General features: G+C 39.0%; 1 protein-coding gene and 1 pseudogene across 1 annotated transcript in view; one reads left to right on the top strand and one right to left on the bottom strand.

Moving 5' to 3' along the window:
- Window positions 1–20,350, bottom strand: part of DIAPH1 (diaphanous related formin 1) — a 78,598-nt gene that overhangs the window by 30,310 nt on the left and 27,938 nt on the right. The window lies entirely within an intron of this gene.
- The window catches only part of LOC110596491, a 25,298-nt pseudogene continuing 6,628 nt past the window's right edge, over window positions 1,681–20,350 (top strand).

Consider the following 20,350-nt stretch of genomic DNA (forward strand, 5'->3'; position numbering starts at 1 on the left):
CAGAGTGACACTCCAACACAAAAGTAAAAATTTTTAAAAAGACAAGAAAATATCTACAAAGCACTTATCTGAAAGGACTAGTATCCAGAACATATAAAAAGAAATATGACTCAATCATAAGATCCCAATTTTTTTAAGTGGACAGAAGATTTGGAAAGACATTTTACCAACAAAGATATACAGATGGTAAGTAAGCACAGGAAAAGATGCTCAACATCAAGTCATTAAACGTAAGTACTAGAATAAAATTAAGTAGGAATTAAAACTAAAATCTATTAAAATCACTAACATTAAGAATGAAAAACAAAACTGATGATACTAAGTGCCGGTAAGGATACAAAGCATGTACAACTTTCATATATTGCTAGTGGAGATGAAAAAAGGTACAGTCACATTGGGAAACAGTTTAGGTAGTTTCTTATAGAGTTAAATATACATTTGCTATACTATATGACCCAACAATTCATTCCTAGATGTTTACCCCAAAAATGAAAATATGTATGCTTAGGCTAAATACTGTATGCAAATGCTTCTATTGGTTTTATTCATAATTGCCAAAAACTAGAAACAACCCAAGTGTCCACTAACTAGTGAATGAATACAATGGACTATCACTCAGCAATAAAAAAGAATGAACATGTGTACAACGACCTGGATAAATCTCAAATACATTTCACTAAATGAAAGAATATAGACTCAAAAGGCTACTTAGCATATGATTATATTTATACGACATTTTGGAAAATACAAAACTATGAGATCAGAAAACATCATTAGTATGCCAGGGTCTGGCCATAAGGAGGGGGACTGACAAATGGATATGAAGAAACTTTATGAAGTTACTGTGGTGGTTACATGGCTGCATACATTTGTCAGAATTCATATAACTGTCACATAAAAAAGGTAAATTATACCTCGGTAAACCTGACTAAATAAATTGTATCTTCAAGGTCAATAAAATAAAGCAGTGCAAAGCTACAACAATTTTTATATCAAAGTGATACTGAGAGAACACATTAAGTGAATAAAAAGCCAGAAGAAATTCCAGAAATAGGTAAGACACATTTAGTATATACTAAAATAGCAACTCAGATCAATGAGAAAAGGATGATTTAATCCAAGGGCTGGTAAACATTTTCTTAAATGACCAGACAGCAAATATGTTAGGTTTTTTGGGGCCACACAGTTTCTGTTACAACTACTCAACTCTATAGGTGTAATATGAAAGTAGTTATTGACAATGATTAGTAGAATGATATGGCTGTGTTTCAATAACACTTGATTAACAAAATAGGCTGGGCATAATTTGTTGACTCCTGGTCTAATCAATAGTATAGGAAAAACTGGCTCCCCATTTTGAAGAAAAGTAGTTAGATCCTAAACTTTATGATATTCACAAAAATTAATTCCTGATATATTAAACACTGAAATGTAAAAAATAGAAATACAATACAATTTTGAATAAATGAAAACTTTCTCAAGTATAATACAAAATCAAGATGGTATAAAGCATATCATGAACTGATATGACTATATAACATTTAAATTTTTCAATGTGGTAGAAATAATCATACAAAATGTAAGAAAAAATGAGAATTTCTATTTCTAGTAATGAGACCAACTGTGTCATGGAAAATACCTAAAAATTCTAGTGTGTGAAAGCATGGAATAGTTGACAAGATGGTGCCCAACTGCTCCAAAAAGGTAAGCAAAACATTGGAGCACTGTTCCAATACCCATTTACCCAATATCCGGTACTACTCAAAGTAGAAAGTCTCATATAAGATTCTGTCCTCATAAAGCTAGGAAGCCAAAAATTTATATCCTCAGAGTAAAGTTGAACATAACAGACTTATAGGTGAAAGCCCCAGAAAGACAACATTCTAGGAAAAGGGTGAATCAGAAGTATATCAGGCTTTCCAAAACCACAACCAAGCCTTAGCACAGCTCAGTTTCTGACTGGATTAACATGATCAGCCTCCATTATTATCTGTCTAGAGAGGAAAGTGTGAACTCTCTTTCCAGAGAAAGGCAACATCAGGAGTTTCCACAATTTTTTATATGCAATGCCTGGGCATTAAATCAAAATTACTTGGCATGCCAAAAAGAATTATTTGCCCAAAGTTCAAGGGAACAAATAGGAACACATTCATACACAACCCATATATTAGAGTTAGCCAACAAGGACTTTAAAATAACTATGGTTAACATATTCAAGAATATAAAGGGGGTTAAGTGCAATGGCTCATGCCTGCAATCCCAGTACTTTGGAAGGTGGAGGAGGAAGGGTCACTTGAGCCCAGGAGTTTGATATCAGCCTGGGCAACATATCAAGACTATGTCTTAAAAAAAAAAAAAATTGGGGGGGGGGATGGGATTAACAGTAGCAAATATCTGTCTGGGGATGGGAAAACACCTCTTATCAACAGGGTGCCTGAATGAAACGTAATTGTACACCTAACCCTTAATTGTACCCCACAAAACCATAATAAAAAATATTGATTAATTAAAAAAAAAAAAATTTGGCCAGGCTCAGTGGCTCAGCCTGTAATCCCAGCACTTTGGAAGGCTGAGGTAAGTGGATTGCCTGAGCCTACGGGTTCGAGACCCGCCTGGGCAACTTGGAGAGACCTCATCTCTACAATAAATAAATAAATAAATAAAAATCAGCCAGGCGTGGTAGCGTATGCCTGTAATTCTGGCTACTCGGAAGGCTGAGGCGGAAGGATTGCCGGAGTCCAGCAGGTTGAGGCTGTGGTGGCCGGGAGCGTGCCACTGCACTCCAGTCTGGGCGACGGAGTGTGACTCCAACGCAAAAAAAATTTAGCTGTGTGTGGTGGCACATGCCTGTAGTTCCAGCACTTGGAAGCCTGAGCCAGGAGGTCGAGGTCAGGAGGTCGAGGCTGTGGTGAGCTGTGATTGTGCCACTGTACTCCAGCTTGGGCATAAGAGTAAGACCCTGACTCAAAAAACAAAATAAATTAAAATAAAAAAGAATATAGAGGAGGAAATAACAATAGATGACGAATGAAGATGGAAAAGTTCACAAGAGAATAGAAGTTTATTTTTAAATCAATCGATCATCTACAAATAAAAACTGTTATAACTGAAATTAAGAGTTCGATAGATAGGTTTAACAGAAAAAGTAGAAGCTACTTACTGAACTGGAAGATATGAAAAAAGATCCAAATTAAAATCAGAGATTTTTTTAAATGGTGAGAATGAAAAGAGTGTAACAAACATGTGCAATACAGTGAAAACGTCCAAAGGTCCAACATATGTATAATTAGAAACTCAAAAAGAGAAGAAAGAATTGGACAGAAACAGTATTTGCAGGGAAAACAACCTTGAAGTTTCCAAAAGTGATGAAAGACTTCAGCCCACAGAATCAAGATACTCAGAGAACCTCAAACATAAAAACAAAGAAAAGACACCATGGTACATCATCACGGTGAAACTGCCAAAAATAGGAATAAAAAAATACTTAAAGTAGCAGAGGATGGAACATATTACCTTCAAATGAACAACAATGAGAATTCTTAACAAAAAAAACTAAAAAAATAGGTGAAATAGACATATCCAGACAAAAACAGAATTCTTTACCTGCAGACCTAAACTAAAATAAATACTAAAGAGAGTATTTACTCAGGCAGAAGAAAAATTACACTAAAAGGAAATACAAAAATGCAGACAGGAAGAAAAAACATGAGGAAGTTGTTTTGCTTTTGGGGTTTTTTTTTGGTTTGTTTTTTTGAGTTGGAGTCTCACTCTGTTGTCTAGGCTGGAGTGCAGTGCCAGTGGTATTCCACAACCTTGATCTCCTCGGTTCAAGTAATCCTTCTACCTTAACCTCTTGAGTAGCAGGAACTACCGGTGTGTGTTATCATACCTGACTAATTTTTTTATTTTTGTAGAGACCAGGTCTCACTATGTTGTCCAAGCTGGTCTTGAATTCCTGGAGTCAAGCGATCTTCCTGCCTTAGCCTCCCCGAGTGCTGGAATTACAGGCATGAGCCACCACACACCCAGCCTAGAAAAGTGTTTTTAAGTGAATAATGACAGTACAAAATAATAAGGTTAAAAATGTTTGTGGAGTTTAAAACATGTAGAATTAAAATGCATGACATCAATAGCTCAAAGGGAAGATATGCAATAAAGTTAAAATGTTGTGCAGTTGTAGCATTATCTGGAGGATGGTAAAATTCTAATATGTATTAGACTGTAATAAGTCAAGCATGCATGTTGTAATTTCTTTTTTTTTTTGAGTTGGAGTCTCACTCTATAGCCCAGACTGGAGTGCAGTGACTGCTCCCGGTCACTGCAGCCTCGACCTGCTGGGCTCCAGCGATCCTTCCGTCTCAGCCTTCCAAGTAGCTGGAACTACAGGCGTGCACTACCATGCCCAGCTAATTTTTTGATGAGGTCTCACCAAGTTGCCCAGGCAGGTCTCGAACCCGCGGGCTCAGGCAATCCACTCACCTCAGCCTCCCAAAGCGTGGGATTACAGGCTGAGCCACCGAGCCCGACTGCATATTGTAATTTCTAAGATATTTACTAGAAACAGTAAAAAGATGTATAATTAATAAGGGAAATGAGAAATAACTTTTAAAAAGTTTTAAATTAATCCATACAAAGGCAACAAACCAGGAAACTCAAACGGAAAACAAACAGAAATATGGTATAAATCAACTCAAATGGATTAAGTACATGAAAAGACTAAAACTATCAGAATAGATTAACAAAACACACTCACTAAACATATGTTCTGTTTACAAGGGATGAACTCTAAATAAAGACTCAGATATCTTAAGGGTAAAATCGTGGAAGAAGATATACTAATCAAAAGAAACAATAACCCAGAGAAAGCTAGTGTAGCTATACTAATATTAGACAGATGCAATCTCCAATAATTGTCATGAGTTCATATCTCATAATGACAAAGGGTCAATCCATAATATATAATAATTCTAAGTCTAAATACATACAATTAGTTTAGTTCTAAAATATACAAAGTAAAAATTTACTGAACTAAAGGAAGAAAAGAACAAATCCATAACCACAGTGGAAGAATTGATACTCTTTATATAACAACTAGTAAAATAAGCAGACAAAAACTTGGAAAGGATATAAAAAATCTAGAACACATCTAACAAACCTGACTTAATTAAGGACAGAACAATGCACCCACAATGTCAACTTACACATTTTTTTCATTGTAAATAACATATTTACCAAAATTTACCATACCACCAGCCTCAACAAATTTCAAAGGACAGAAATCATTCAAACCATGATGTCTGACTACAGTACTATTAAGCTAGAAAGCAGTAAAAAGATAACCACAAATCCCCAACTTTTGGATATTGAGCAAATATCCAAATAACTCTGGAGTCAGGTAAGAAATCACAACAGAAACAAAAATATATTTTGGCAGGAAAAAAATCTACACGTGACATGCAACAAATGGGATATATAGAAAGCACAAAATAAGACAGATTTAAACCTCAAGATTTCAAGAATTATGTTAAACACAAACAGACAACATTTTCCAGTTAAGACTAATATTGGGTCGGGCACAGTGGCTCCGGCTCACGCCTATAATCCCAACATTTTGGGAGGCCAAGGTGAGAGGATTGCCTGAGCCCAAGGGTTCGAGACCAGCCTGGGCATCTTGGTGAGACCTCATCTCTACGATAAACCAAAAAAATTAGCTAGGCATGGTGGCACGTGCCTGTAGTTCCAGCTACTTAGAAGGTTGAGGCGGAAGGATCGCCTGAGTCCAATAAGTCAAGGCTGCAGTGGCCGTGAGCATGCCACTGCACTCCAGCCTGGGCAACAAAGTGAGACTCCAACTCAAAAAAAAGGCTAATGTTGGGCAACGGAGTGAGACTCCCACTTAAAAACAAACAAACAAAAAAATATTGTCACCTGGATTTAAAAAAAAGAATATACCAGGTGCGGTGGCCATGCCTGTAATCCCAGCATATTGGAAGGCAGAAATGAGAGGGCTGCTTAAGCCCAGGGGTTCGGGACCTTGTCTCTGCAATTAAAAAAAAAAGAATGCAAGTATATGCTGTTTATAAGAGAAACATCTGGAACAAGGATACAGAAAGACTGGATGAAGCAGAAGGGATGAAAAAGTATAAAGTTATAACAGGCAAATTGTAACTAAAAGAAGTTGCTGAAACTGCATTAGTATCAGGCAAATATTATCTTACCCTCAACAGAAAGCAGTAGAGTAGAAAAAGATGGACCCTCTATAATAATAAAAAGTTTTAGATCACCAGGAAAATGTAAGGTTTTTGAATTTGTATGCAACCTAATAACATTATCTTCAGATATATAAAGCACCAAAATGTTCTATAGGGCCCCCGCAATGGAATTTATTTATAAAAAATTGTGTATTTATTCTAACATGCTTAAACTTCAGTCACCTTCAAAGCATTCTCCATTTGATGGAATACACCTATTGAGACTCTTCTTCCACTACTCAAAACAGTTTTTGAACTTGCCAATTTTGATGCCTTTTAAATGCTTCTATGTTTTTTGTTTCATCTCTTCCACATTGGCAAACATTTCCCTTTGAGGGCTTTTATCACAGGGGAAACAAACAAAAAGTCACTCAGGGTGAGATCAGGTGAATAGGGAGAATGGGGCACAGGGGATGTGCCGTTTTTATGTCCAAAACTGCTGACACTCAGTGTAGTGTGGGCAGGTGCGCACTCGTAAATCACCCATCATGACATGGGCAAACCTGTTGAAAGAATCTCCTAAATAAATTTACTGAAGCTGAATGCAGCCTCTCACAACAACACTAGCTGGTACACTGATGTTGATGGATTCCTAGAACACTCACCTAGAGGGGGAAGCTCACCCTACAAAAAATAATTTCAGGGTTTTTATGGTTTTCCCCTCATATTACCTGGATCTAATCATGAAGACACAGTAGTCAAATCTAAACTAATCCTTCACATTAAGGCCATGAACATAAAAGATAAAGACTCAAAAACTGTCTTGATATTTGACTGCTGACATGTTAATCCTAACTGTTCCCAATTAAACGAGACTAAAGATACATGGCAACTGAATACAGGGCATGATCCGAAGTTCTTCTATAAAGGACATTGTGACAATTAACAAAATCTGAGGAGAGTCTGTAGATTAAATAATAGTATTGCTTGTGTCCCACATCTGGACAAGCTGATAGGAGAGTCTATATACCCCTTCCTTTAGCACCAGCAGGAGATCCAAATCAAGCAAAGTCTGCCCTTGTGCAGGAACTCTTACCCTAGCCTCACCCCCTAACCACAATAAAAACCCAGGCCAGTTTCTTTTCCTTGCTCTCTAAAGCCATTTTCGGATCTGCTTAAGAGGATTGCCCTGTTTCCCGTGGACCTCAATCATGTAAGCTAATAAACCCTTTGACACTCTCTTGGTGTATATGTAGCAGCCTCAGTCCTGACATTGAAATCAAATTTTGAGTTGGGGGGATGGTCTATCTGCCTTTGCAGGTGACCATAACAGGAACTGTTCCCAATTAAATGAGACTAAAGATACACGACAACTGAATACAGGGCATGATCCAGAATTTTTTCTATAAAGGACATTATTATGACAACAAAATCTGAGGAGAGTCTGTAGATTAAATAATAGTATTGCATTTATGCTAATTTCCTTATTTTGATGACCATATGGTGTTTATGGGGCTGTAATTAGAAAATACACACTGAAGAATTAGAATAAAGAGGCAACATCTCTGCAACATGTCTATAATTAACCTCAAATAGTTCATAAAAAATGATACACATATGGACACAGAAAGAGGATAAGGCAAATGTAAAATGTCAACATTTGAGGAATGTGGTAAAATAAATGCAGGACATCTTTTAAGGAAAAGTCTGAAATTGTGTCACTACAAAAAAATAAAGTAAGACCTGACAAAACTACAATGTCAACTCCATAAAGTAGGACGTTTTAACTACTTTTCTCAGTAACTGATAAAACAATCAATATAAGAATACAGACCATATAAACAACACAATTAACCAAATAGAAACAAATGAAGATATACAGAGCAATTCACTATCTTAAGACAACATACAAGTTCAAGTACACATAGAACATTACAATATTTAACAATAGTCTGAGTCATAAGCAAGACTCTACAAATCTCTAAAGACTAAAATCACAAGAGCACTACCATAATGCAATGAGCTAGAAATGAGAAATACAAAAAAATCCTGAAAACTCCATGTGGTAGATAGAATGATCCTCCAAAGATGCACATATTCTAATTCCCAGATCTCTGAATGTTGAACAACCTTCAATCTGTGTGAAGGGAACTTAGCAGGTGTGGTTAAAGACCTTAAGATGAGCGGATTATTCTGGATTATCTAGGTATACCCAATATAATCACAAGGATTCTTATAAGACGGAAATAGGAGGATCAGAGAGAAGATGTGATCACAGAAGCAGAGGTAAGAGAAAAATATTTGAAGATGTTATGCTGCTGGCTTTAGAGACTGAGGAAGGGGCCAGAAGCCAAGGAATGCAAGCAGCCTCTAGAACCTGGAAAAGGCAAGGACACAGATTCTACTTTAGAGCCCCCAGAGAGAACATAGTTCTGCCAACATCTTGATTTTTAAGACTTCTGGCCTCCAGAATTGTAAGAATAAATTTGTACTGTTTTAAATCACTAAATTTATGGTAATCTGTTATAGCAGTAATAGGAAACAAATACACTCCCAATATGAAAAGCACTTCTAAGTAACCCATGAAAAGAAATCATAATGGAAATCAGAAAATTATGCTGGTCTGAATGATAATAAAAATGCCTTCAGTTATGGACTGAACTTTGTCCTCCTAAAATTCATATGTTGAAGACCCAACCCTGTCATACTTATGGAATGTGACTCAATTTGAAGATATGGTCATTAAAGAGGTAATTACATTAAAAATAAGGCTAAGAGAGCGGAGACTAATGCAATGTGGATTGGTGTCTTTATAAGAAGGAAGAAATGTGGACACACAAGGAGATATCAGGAATGTGTATACATGTGAGGACACAGAAAGTAGGTAGCCATCTGCGAGCCAAGGAGAGAGGCCTCAGAAGAAACTAAAGCTAACTAACACCTCGATCTTGGACTTTCAGTCTCCAGACTGTGAGAAATACACTTCTGTTGTTGAAGCCACCCAGTCTGTAATCCTCTCTTTCATGGGAGCCCCAGCAATCTCATCCACTTCCTATTAAGTCTAAAGGGTACACCTAAAACAATAAACAGAAACCAGTCTCAAATGCATATATGAGTGTAAAAACAGACTGAAAACTGAAGAGTTAGGTATTCATTTTAAACACTTAGAATAAAAACAATAAAAATAAACCAAAAGAAAAATTTAAGCCTGTAATCCCAGCACTTTGAGAGGTGGAGGCGAGAGGATTGCCTGGGTCCAGGGGTTCAAGACCAGCCTGGGCAACTTGACGAAACCTCGTCTCTACAATAAATCAAAAAATTAGCTGGGCATGGTGGCATGTGCCTGTGATTCCAGCTATTTAGAAGGTTGAGGTGGAAGGATCACCTGAGCCTAGCAGGCCAAGGCTGAGATGGCCGTGAGTGTGCCATTGCACTCCAGCCTGGGTGACAATGAGGCTCTGACTCAAAAAAAAAAAAAAAAGAAAGAAAGAAATAAAAGAAAAAGGGAAAATTTAAAGATACAGAAAAGTGCAGAAATGAATGAAATCTGTAACAGAGGGATTCAATTATTTCTGTTTTATTTTTTAAATTAGTAAATTCAACAAATCTCTGGTGACACTGATCAATATTGAATAACGAGAGAGAGAGAGAGAGAGAGATTAGGCATAAGTAACATCAGGAAGAAAATATAGGACTGAATTTAATATGCTTCAGGCATTAAGATGAATAATCTCAGCTGGGTATGGTAACTCATGCCTGTAATCTTAGCATTTTGAGACACAGAGGTGAGAGGACTGCCTGAGCCCAGGGATTCGAGACCAGCCTGGGCAACCTGGTAATACCTTGTCTCTACAATTTAAAAAAAAATGAATAATTTCATACAAAATACATCTGGAAATTTAGATGAAATGGACAGATTTCTAGAAAATATAACTTACCAAACTTATTCAGTAAAAGAAAACCAAAACAGTCCTATAATCATAAAAGAAACCAGTGGTCAGGTATTTCCTTGGAGACCCAGATGACTTTACCAGTTAATTATTTCAAACAGTCAAGGAATAAATAATTTCTCCAATTTTATGTAAGAATTCTTCCACAAAGCCGGGCTCAGTGGCTCAGCCTGTAATCCCGCGCTTTTGGGAGCTGAGGTGAGTGGATTGCCTGAGCCCGCGGGTTCAAGACTCGCCTGGGCAACTTGGCAAGACCTCATCTCTACAATAAATCAAAAATGAGCCGGGCATGGTAGCACGCGCCTGTAGTTCCAGCTACTTGGAAGGCTGAAGCGGAAGGATTGCGGGAGTCCAGCCAGCAGGTCGAGGCTGCGGTGGCCAGGAGCGGCCACTGCACTCCAGTCTGGGTGACAGAGTGAGACTCCAACTCAAAAAAACAAAAACAAAAACAAAAAAAGAGAATTCTTCCACAGAATAGAAAAAGTAATCCTTAACTCATGTTGTGAAACTAGCATAACTTCAATACCAAAATGTGAAAGAACAGTATCAAAAGAACATAGGAATTTTCACTCATAAACAAACATAGGCACAACTAACAGCAAACCTAACAGCAAACTGAACTACGAAGTGTAAAATAAAAAGGATAACAGATCGTGCCCAAATAAGATTTATATTTTATTTTATGAATTTAAGACTGGTGTTACAGAAATCAGTTAATATGCTTTGCCCCAATTACAGATTAAAAGAAAAAACTTAATATGATCATCTCAACAGCACAAAAAAATCTGACCAAATTCAATATCCACTCACCATAAAGACTTGTAGCACACTAGGAATAGAGGAATTTCCTTGATAAAGGGTATCTACCAAAAGTTGAAGGCAAAAACCTTCAGGGCAGTGATTACTCTGAGTTGAGGGTGGGGGATCAGTTGTAATTGGAGCGGGGTACACAAAGGGTATATAGGTCTCATTCATGTTCTTCTTCCTTATCTGGATGTTGATTACATGGACATAAATTTCATTTTTAATTCTTTGAAAATTTAATGACCCATTTGATTTGTATACTTCAACCTGACATAAGGAAGAAAAACGAAGATACACACATATGCACACACTCATCTCTGATTACAATCATGTAAACGCCATACATACAGCATAGGCAAAGACTACAAGGGAATATGAACAAATTAAAATAGTTTGACTTGTTAACGTAATGCGACAATGTAACTGTGTAAATTTTAAAAACTGTCAACCACAGGAAACTGAGAAAGGCAAGACAGGCATAGCTCCTTAGATAGCTAGGCCAAACCTAGCTTTGATATGGGGTTGGAAAGGACTCCACCAACAACCAGCAGTCAAGACAGGGATGCTCCCATTAGGCTTCTCAGCCTGTTATAAGAATGGTGCACTAACTTACCATGCAGACATTAAACCTAGAACCTTATCAATGCTTGGGTTTCAGCCCCCATTTTCACCACAGAAAGGATAGGAAGCCCAGAACAAAGGCCTTGCACCACACCTCACACTAAAAATGACATCAGGAGCTGAATAATTTCAGTTTATAAAATTGTGTGGTCAGGTGTGGTGGCTCACACCTGTAATCTCAACACTTTGGGAGGCAGAAGCAAGAGGATGCCTGAGCCCAGGTGTTTGAGACTGGCCTGAGCAACACAGTGAGATCCTGTCTCCACAATAACTTTAAAAATTAGCCAGGCATGGTGGTCTGTACTTGTGCTTCCAGCTACTTGGAAGTCTGAGGTGGAAGGATCACCTGAGCCCAGCAGATAGAGGCTACAGCGGCTGTAAGCATGCCACTGTACTCCAGCCTGGGCAACAGAGTGAGATTCTGACTCAAAAAAAAAAAAAGACAAGAAAAAAATTGTGTAAAATTCATAAAGGAGAAAAACAGAGGTGGGTACAAGCAGCACCTTAACACAAAGGAAAGGAGGAGATCTTATTTGCAAAGACCTGTGACTCTACAGACAACAGTAAAAACGAGGTCCTTATCACCTTTCTGACTCTGTGGCAAAAAAGAGTGGCAGCGTGCCAGGGTCCATGTTTCTAGCTGCAAGCAACCCTGACCTCTTCAGCAGATTTTAAATCCTTTGCTAGTGGGAACTACAGCCTCCAAACTAGGCACGGGGCCAATCTACTCCACAAGAACCAGACTTTATGAGTCCCCTGCCAGCCTTGCCAAGAAGTCAGACCCTGAAACTTCCTTTCTGTGACCTGTGCTCTCCCCTAGGGCAAGGGAATAGAGTCACTGACCCAATTTAGAAAGAGATGAAAGAGCATTAAGCAAGAGCTTTCATCTCATCATTTGTATCTAAGTCAGTCTCGAGAAGTATCTACAAAAAAGTCAGGGGGAGGAGTGGAGATACTATAATACTGAACCCATAAAGAAATTTTCATTACATGCCTTCCCACATGAACACAATATTATATACTTTCTTTCTGTAAAACAGTCCAGAAATGCTATTAATTCATTAGGTCATATCAAGGAGAAATGCTGCCACTAAAGTAAAAAAGTATTTAGGAAAAACAGCTGAGGATCTAGAAAGACCACAGAGATACAGCTATTACACAGTGGGCAAATGAAGTGTTTCAAAGCTTAAAAGCTCTTCTTTAATGCCCAGAAAAGGGCATGGTCTGCTCATGACCATGTTCTCTGTTGAGAGCAGAATGTGATCTTTTCTCAAGACTGGGTAACAGACTATCATGTTGGGAGGAAAGAGTCTAGCTCTCCTTCCTTCTGAAGGCTTAACCTCCTCTCTAACAGCATCTGGGGAAAATTCTCAAGATGATGCTCTGCTCTATAAAGGGAAATCTGGCTCTGTATCTACTCAGGCCCAACCTGAGAAATCTTTACCCTTTCTTAAATAAAGTCAATAAATAAATTGCAAAGTAAATAAAAGAGAGTAGCACAAGCTGGAGAGGAAACCTATAGAGGCATCAACCAATTGCAATATGTGGACTTTATTTGGCTCTGATTCAAACGAGTTAACTATTTAAAAAACTATAATAAGATAATTTGGTAAATTTAAACACTTAAATATCTAATGATATTAAAGAATTTTTTAGATGTGATATGGCAATGTAATTACCTTTAAAAAAAAAAAAAAAGTCCTAGTTTTTTGACACATATCCTAAACCACTTAAGAATTAAATAAAGTGAACAAGGATATACTTTAAAATAACGGGTAGCAAGGAGGACGCTGATATGGGTATAAACAAGATTGGCCATTAGTCGATTACATTTTTTAAATGGGTGGTGAACACATGGGTCTTCATACTATTCTCTACATATATGTGTGTGTATGTATGTATTATATGTGTGTGCAATTTTGTTTTTTTACATTTTCAAAAGTAAAAGTTTTTTTTAAAAGTCAAGATCATTCCCTGGAATCATTAGAGCATTTGCCTCGTTCCAGACAACTGAGTGAAAAGGGTCCTTTTCTTCTTTTTTTGAAGGCATCTTTTCTTCTTAGCAGATCCTATGATTAAAAATATCACCTCAAACATCTTGGTAGCAAAAACACCTAAACTCAGGTTTAGAGCCTGGATAAGGCAGAAGGGATGTCCTGCCTGGTGTCTCAAAAGCCAGCACCCTCTTATTGTTAGAAGGGGTCCAGTAACCACATACTGTCTTGCTCTTGGCTCAGCTAGTAGGGACTTGCAGCATCGACTGTTCAGGATGCAGGCAGTCTGCAGCAAGTCATTTCCCTGATGAGCAACTGCAGAGTTCAGCCTGTCTCACTCCCTCCCCCAATCAGACTCCTCCTCTGCCTAATTCTTTTTTTTCCCCTGCGTCACAAACACAAAATGGAGTTAGCTGGGAAGCAAAAACAATCTGTCTAAAATGGCTGAATGCAGTAGGGAGTGCCCGACAGCAAAGCAAAGGGAAAGGGCACCCCCTGCCGTCCAACACAGAGACCCTACTTTATGTTCATTACTGTTGCAGAAGAATCAATACCACAGCATCCACACAATTTTGTCACAATTCTTGATGCCTATGTTGAACTCTAAAATTCAAAGAATAGAAATTGAGGCACAAGAAGGGAAAATAATTTTCAGTCTCTCAACAGGGTACAAAGTCAGAGTCTTGAGTCCTAGTTATTGCTTTGTTATGACTATCAACAGTTTCTAATAGCCCACAGAACGGAAGGGGAGGTCCTTCTCTAGCACAAGATTCCCCCAAATCAGTAATGAGCTAAAGGCCCCCGGAATCCCACAGCTATAGCCACCACTTCCCCAGGAATTCCTGTTGCAGGCTTCTCTCAATGAAGACCACAAACAGGAAATGGAGGAGTGGGGAGTTGCCTGACATCCTGGAAACTCAGTTCTTAAGAATTGCAGATGGGAGTGAGTAAGTAGGATAGAGAAAAGGACTTTGGGAAAACACCACTGAGAACACAGACTGGCTCTAAAGTCAGTTACATCAGCAGGGCTGGAAGACTCATGCTGAGCTATAAAGCAACTCCACCTAACCTTACTTACTTACTCAGGACCCAAAACATTACTTGCTCCCCCCAAGATAAACCCTGTGGCATTTGTGCCTATCCTATAGAAAATACCCTTCATTATCTTATGCTCTATCTCCCTTGAGTAAGACAAGTTACCTTATGACTGAAAGAGAACACATGAGAAAGGTGGAAAAAGCAAAAAACATTTTGGAAAACCTATGGGTACAAGTCACTAATAGTTTCCAATACTTAAAGGAGACAGCACAAATATGCCAGTTTATCCAATGTCCCTAAAGTGAGATAATGACAGCACACAAAACACATGAGAATCACAATAGAAAGTTTACAAAAATAAGGTGGACTCTGGTACCACTACAGCTCTCTCTGAAGAAACAGGGTCCTTTGTAGGAGAATCCTGGGTCTCCCAGGAATATTTGAAGATTAAAACACTTAATAACATCCCTAGGCAATAAGAACTTTCTGTGAGGGTAACATAGCAATAGAATCACTAAGTCCACTCTATTAAACACTACATGGACTCTAATTCTGGGAAGAGGAGAGGACAGGAAGGTCCAATCATGTGATGAGAAGCTGCCCTTTTGGAGGGTTCCTGCTTTATACTCTTCATAGCTGTAATATACACAACGGAAAAATTCAGCACTTTAAAACAATTAGTAGGTACAGATCACAAAAGGGAAAAACAGCAGGTCAGTTATTCCTGCCCAGAGGTAGTCAGATACCACACATAACTGACCTCTTGGCCAAAACATACACTCATCTGCTAAATCTCATGGAATGAGACTGTCGTGGATATGAGAGCTCTCTCAGGAGGGATGGGGCAAACTGGCAGAAACAGGTAAAGTTGAAGGACAAGAACAAAGCCAGACAGAATAAAAGCTACAGGAACCAGGCACTGAGAGAAAGAAACAGAAGTCAGAAGGGATAGCAGAAAAGTAGTGTTAACCATCTAGGTACTTTACAAGGCAAGTGGTCATTCAGAAACACAGTCACAGAGTTTCTCACAGATACTTTCCCAGCACACCCAGGATGGTGACTCAATTAGGGAGTGCTAACAAAAACCTGTTTCTGAGATGTGGAGTGGGTAGGGACTGGAAGGACAGGCAATGCCCTAAGCAAGAACTCAGGTGTGTCAGCAACGGGACAGGACAGGTTTATGCAAGGGAACAATAGGCTAGCAGGCAGGAGAAAAGACCTTAAACTAAGGTACTAGAAATAAAACTCCTTTCCTTCATTAAAAACTAAACTGTACAAAACACAGTAATTAGCCCTTATGTATCCGTCACTCAGTTTTAACAATTATCAACTCTTGGCCACTTCTATTTCACCTCTGCCCCTACCTACTTCTAGATCCCATCTATCATCTGCAATTATGCTTCTCTAAAAGATAATGACTTTTTAAAAAATCCCATAACACCAATCACACCAATTCCCAGCTGTCCCAAATGTCAAGTGTTTTATATAGTTTATTCAGATCAAAATCCAAATAAGTTCTACACTGTGAAGCATATTTTTAAATTATCTCTTAATCTATGTTACTCTCCGTCTTATTTTTTCCCTTGAAATTTATTTGTTGGAGAAACCAGGACACTGATCAATGGTGAAAAGCAAGGAGCACTAGCACAGAACCAGGACACAGTCCCTGGAAGCAAGCATCTCCGGTTTCTCATCAAAAACCTGCCTTCTTGTCATTTCCTGTCACTAAGTGCTGCATGCTAAGCCCAACAAATCTGGACTCCAATTTTGTGGTATTTTCTTGCCATGAAATCTTAATAAGCAAAGGGTATATTAATTCTCTATTTCATATCTCTCAGTTATAAAAAATAATACCAGTTAGGCATTATAGAGATAATGTTTTAATAATTAGGAGTAATAGATGATAAGCCCCATTACAAATCTGACATTAAACAGACATTTAGAATTAAGAATGAATGAGAAGGCAAGTATCTTTATCTTTTTTTTAGGTGTTCCAGATTTATTTTAATCCCTGTTCTGTCTCACCCACACCAAATACTGAGTAAACTGCAAATTCTAAACCATTCTCAGTGACAAAAGAGTCTAGAAATACCCTTCATTTTATTCAGGATTGGGAGGGGAAGTAACAGGGTAAGAGCAGAACAAAGAGAACAGATGGAATAAACACCCAGCCCCCAAGCCTGAGTCTGCAGAGGCAGCTGCTGGTTTTCCTCATACTGCTGTTTTTTTCCCTTCTTTGTTCCTGAGGTGGAAGCCAGGAAAGGGTGGGGAAAGGGGGACGAAGGGGTGGAGAGGAGCGCAGGACGGTCATCACTGTTACGGAAAGTCACCTGATCTTCTCCTCCAATCCCTAGTCTCTGACCTCACAATCTGGAACCTGAGCCAAAATAGCTCAACTGCGCGCACCCCGTGGCTGAAAAGAAAAATGCAAGCAGAACAAGAAAAGGGGACAGTTCCTTGCTGAGAGAAATTTACACACACACACACACACACACACACACACACACACACACACACACACACACGAGTGTTGTATCTCCTAATACAATAGATCCTAAAGAAGAAATCACTGACTCCTAGAACAGAGTTAGGATCACTGTCAGATCAGAAGGAAGGAATGGTTCTATCACTATCTTGCAGAAATGAGGTTACCAATGCACTGTTGTATAACTGGAGTTCCCTTGCCCAAGGAAGCTTAGAGACAAGCAAAAAGCTTTTTATATCGGAATCTGGGTTTTCAAAAAGAAATTGTTAGAAGTAAAGAATGCTGTCACCTGCTCTATAGAATTGGATGCTAGTACATACTCTGCTTTGCAGACAATTATATATTAGGTCCAATTACTTCTAGAAAGCAAGCATCCTGGATACTGGCAAATTTCCTTGAATCCCTTTGTCTTTCTCATAAAAATAACATACCTACATTATAGGAAAATTGAAAGAAAAAAAACCTAGTACCCTAACAAAAATCTGTTATAGTATTCTGGTATATTCCCTTCTAATCTTTTACTTCTGCTTTTTTTTTTTGGAGTTGGAGACTCACTCCATCACCCAGGCTGAAGTGTGGTGGCATGCTCACAGCTCACAGCCACCCCAACGTCAACCTGCTGGGTTCAGGTGATCCTTCCACCTCAGCCATCTAAGTAGCCAGAACTACAGGTGTGTGCTACCACATCTGGCTAATTTTTTTATTACGGAGATGAGGTCCCACTAAGTTGCCCAGGTTGTTCACCCACTGTGGGCTCTGGTAATCCCCTCATCTCAGTCTCCCAAAGTGCTGGGATTATAGGCTTGAACCACCGCGCCTGGCCTACTTCTGTATTTTTAAAAAATGTAAAACACCACCACATCAACAAGGGTAACTTCGTAATGAATATTTGTATACATAACCCTGAATTGCATCCCACATCTTTAAAATAAAAAATTTAAGCCGCGCTCGGTGGCTCAGCCTGTAATCCCATGCTTTGGGAGGCTGAGGTGAGTGGATTGCCTGAGCCCGCGGGTTCAAGACCCGCCTGGGCAGGCGAGACCTCATCTCTACAATAAATAAATTTTAAAAATAGCCGGGCGTAGTAGCTTGTGCCTGTAGTTTCAGCTACTTGGAAGGCTGAGGCGGAAGGATCGCCGGAGCCCAGCAGGTCGAGGCTGCGGTGGCCGGGAGCGGCCACTGCACTCCAGTCTGGGCGACAGTGAGACTCCAACCCCCCCCCAAAAAAATTAACACTTTGGGAAGCTAAGGTTAGAGAACTGCCTGAGCCCAGGAGTTCGAGACCAACCTGGGCAACTTGGCGAGACTTCATCTCTACAATAAATCAAAAACCTTAGACGGGCATGGTGGTGCGTGCCTGTAGTTCCAGCTGCTGGGAAGGCTGAGGTGGAAGGATCACCTGAGCCTAGCAGGTCAAGGCTGCGGTGGCCATGAGTATGCCATTGCACCCCAGTCTAGGCGACAAGAGTGAGACTCCAACTCAAAAAAAGAAAAGAAAAAAAAATTAAAAGTTCAAAAAAAATGTAAAACAAAATTGTGATAAGGGTGTAGATAACTTGTTTCCTGCTTTTCCCCATCAAACATCAAATCATGAGCTTCCTTCCATGTCACTCCAAAGGCAATGGTCTAGAGTTCTAAAACATGGGACAGTTACAGGACACTAAGTTCTACAGCAATTAATCTCCTGAGATAGAAACAAGGAAAAAAAATGAAGTAAGCCACTCCTTTCCTATGAAGGCCCTTATGAAGTAGTGTCCCTATGCTAACAACACAAAGATCTGCTGCTGTTCAAGTATCATGCTCCTTGGTCTGGAAGGTCCCTTAGCAGAACTTTGCAAGTCTCTTCCCCATACCATAATGGCTGTAAGCTCTAGGATAAGTTTCTGGACATTTACAGAGTTGGCATGGATAACTAAGTCTTCAGTCCATCATTACATAATAGAGTGTTCAGGGAGAAAAGGACATGTATACATGCTAAGATGGAGTTATTGCAGCTACTTGTTTAAAAAACGATCAGATTATTTCATTATTATATCTTCACTTTTTCCTTGTGTTCATTACAAAAGTAATTTTTTTAAAAAGCGTTTTTCTTTTAATAAGGAAGCTCTCTGCATACTGACATGAAGAATCTTCAGGATATAAAGCAAGTTATAGAAGACTATAGATAGCATTTACCTTTGGTAAGAAAAGAGAGGATAAGAATGTATATTAGTATTTGCTTATAATTGTTCTTTTAAAAACCCTGAAAGGATTACCAAGAAGTTAATAAAGATGGTTATCTCTACGGGTGGGGGAGGGAGAAGGACAGCATGGATGAACTTTTTTATACCATCTTGACTTCTAAACTACCTATGTTACCTATGCAGAAAAACAGATTAAAGAGAAGCTGAAAGAAAAGCTTAGAGAAAATACTGTGTGGTGGAGACACCCTTGCACTCCTTGCAAACTAGCCTGTCTACAACCCTACGTTTGGAGGGAGACTGGTTCAGCATCAGCTGAAAACTCATTTCAGTCCCAACAGTTCCCAAAGAGGGTAAGGTCATGGAATTAACAGAAATGGATGTTTCCCTTTAGGCAACAGTTTTGGGCTCCAGTATGTAGCAAGAGAGCACTGGATCACTATTCTGCTCAGCCCAAGCCCTAGGTCTGCCCCAACACTTGCTGGCTATCCTATTCCTCCTCCTAAGCACATCTCTGACCCCTACCAACTTCAGGTGTCTATGGTGAGGAAACATCCAAGTTTGAGTAACAGTCTGCACAGGTATAACACATTTCATCCTCCTCAACTTCTTTCAGCTTCTCACAACTCCACCTTCATTGTACAAGCCTGAGCCTAGAACAAAAATCTGCCCTAATTACTGTCCTCCAGCCATCCTCTCCAGTAGTAAATCTAAGTGATTCCCAGCGACTTCACTGATCACAGAGAACTTCTTCAACACACTCTTCCTAAGATGAATACTGAGACCTAGCTGGGAAGATGGTAAGAAAAGAAGTTTTAAAGCACCTCTGAAATAGTAGCACTAAAATGTTAGCAGTCAATAGAAAATGTTTGTTTCCTAATTGATCTCATATGACCTCCATGATAACAGAGATAATATTTGTATAATACCTATTCTGACAGAGACATCAAAATGTCATAAAAATGTAGAGAGCAGCAGCTGGGCTCGGTGGCTCAGCCTGTAATTCTGCGCCTTTGGGAGGCTGAGTTGAGTGGATTGCCTGAGCCCACAGGTTCGAGACCCGCCTGGGCGGCGAGACCTCATCTCT

This window comes from Carlito syrichta, unplaced genomic scaffold (genome assembly GCF_000164805.1).
Source record: "Carlito syrichta isolate Samal-C Ts95f unplaced genomic scaffold, Tarsius_syrichta-2.0.1 Scaffold309624, whole genome shotgun sequence".
In the NCBI taxonomy this organism is placed as follows: Eukaryota; Metazoa; Chordata; class Mammalia; order Primates; family Tarsiidae; genus Carlito; species Carlito syrichta.